The 1,762-nt window shown below is 54.8% G+C and overlaps 1 protein-coding gene across 1 annotated transcript in view; it reads right to left on the bottom strand.

Moving 5' to 3' along the window:
* Window positions 1-1,571, bottom strand: part of BMPR1A (bone morphogenetic protein receptor type 1A) — a 155,622-nt gene extending 154,051 nt beyond the window's left edge. Inside the window, exon 1 of the mRNA XM_007458361.1 lies at window positions 1,425-1,571. The gene's annotated coding sequence lies outside the window, so the exon portion shown is untranslated. The remainder of the gene's footprint in view (window positions 1-1,424) is intronic.
* Between the last annotated feature and the right edge of the window lie 191 nt (window positions 1,572-1,762).

Genomic DNA, 1,762 nt, shown 5'->3' with positions numbered 1-1,762 from the left:
GGGGGGGGGCGGGGTGGTGGTACAAAATAGGAGTGGAACACTGATTCTGTTAAGAGGTCATTCTAAATTTCAACTGGCCTTTTGTAAACTGCAACCCATTTCTAGCTCAGAACTGCCCGTATTTTAGCTTTAATTTTAAATATTTAAATTAAATTCTCGTTCAGAAACTTTCTATTTCAAAAACTTAAAAGTTATAAGCATTGATACATTCTACTTTAATTCAGACTTGAACTCCTCTTTTGAAATAAATACAATAAAGGAGTTGTTTTCAACTCAAGCAACAAATGAGCGATCATTTCAAGTATGAGTTTACTGAAGAGCGCTCCTAAACGTCAGAGTGTCTGCAGAGAAAGGCTTTTTGTAGTTGTTGTTGTTTAACTCTTCGCATGCCTCACTTTAACAGATCCTGAATAATAGAGAAAATCTTGGGTTCAAATCCAAGCTCATTTAGACAAGTTATACAACCTCTTAGCGTCTCGGTTTCCTCTTCTAAAAAATGAGGAATATACTAACCAGGATTATCATAGGGATTAAATGACGTAACACAGGTGAACGTGCCAAGTTCGTACTATGTACTCAGAACAGTTTGCTAACCGTCTGAAAGACAAAACCTGCAGCACTTTGAACAAATTAAAACATCCGAGAGCCTGAAAGAGCACAAAGTCACAAAACGCCAGATCCTAGCACACAGCACATTATTTTTCTTCCCTGACGCAAGCTTTTTTTTTTTTTTTTTTTTTGCCAAACCTTTCCACTAGGAGTGTGGAAAGAGAAAAAAAAGGTTACATTCAATCCAGCAGAAAGTTTTCAGAAACTGAAGTGCAGAATCACAACAGACATGGCAGCGGAGGCAGCGCAGGACAACAGGTGAACCTCCGAGAAACCTGGCACCTTCCCGCGGGCAAGTTTTGCGGGAGGGCTGGCAGTTCCTCCTGGCTCTACCGCCCCACGAAACAGACATTCGTTTTCTCCTTTTTTTTTTTTTTTTTTGCAGAAACATAATGGACAAATTGCGAATATCACCCTCGCAGCTCCCGGGCGGGGAGGTGAGCGCCTTTCCCATTTAAGGATTCAAGAATCGTCCTTGGTGGCGGCTTTCGCCCACACCGCCTCCCCAAACTCGGCCTGAAACCCGGGGGTGGGGAACAAAGAGGGGCCCAGAGGCGGGGACGTCGCGGGGGGCAGCCAGGGGGCCCGGGTCTCCGGCAGGGCCAGGCCCGGGGCGGCAGGGCCCAGTCGGCCGCGGCCTGACACAGCCGGGGCAGCGGGGACCCTGCTGAGCGGCCAGGCCCGGCGGCCCCCAGCTTGGGCCTCCCTCGCTCTCCCGGCTCCCCCCGAAACTTCGCCCCGAGCCCGCGCCAGCCTCCCAGCCGCGGCCGGACTCTTCCGACGCGCACACGCACTCTCCGGACGAGCCAACTCACCCGGACCCTGGGGAACTCATCCTGCAGCCCTCGGCGCGGAGCGGGGTGGGCGCGGCGAGCCGCCGGGGCAAGGCGGGGGCCCGGCTCGGCCTCCGCCCTGGGCGTGCAGCGGCCCCAGCCCGGTCGCCCCTCGCGCGGCCGTACGATTCTCGTCTCGCGCGGACGGACGCAGCGCAGCTCGAGCCTTCCTGCCCGCCCTCCTCCCTCCTCCTTTGCCAAGCGCCAGCAGGCGGATTCCAATCTCGGCAGCCGTCGCCGCCGCCGCCGCCGACACTCGCCTAGGAGGGAGGAGTTGCGTGGGGGGGGCCGGCACGGGAGCGGGGGCTGGGGGGGGGGGC

The sequence above is a fragment of the Lipotes vexillifer genome, unplaced genomic scaffold (assembly GCF_000442215.2).
Source record: "Lipotes vexillifer unplaced genomic scaffold, Lipotes_vexillifer_v1.1 scaffold437, whole genome shotgun sequence".
Taxonomy (NCBI): Eukaryota; Metazoa; Chordata; class Mammalia; order Artiodactyla; family Lipotidae; genus Lipotes; species Lipotes vexillifer.
Note: the sequence above shows the minus strand (reverse complement) of the source record. Positions and strands in the feature narration are given on the sequence as shown.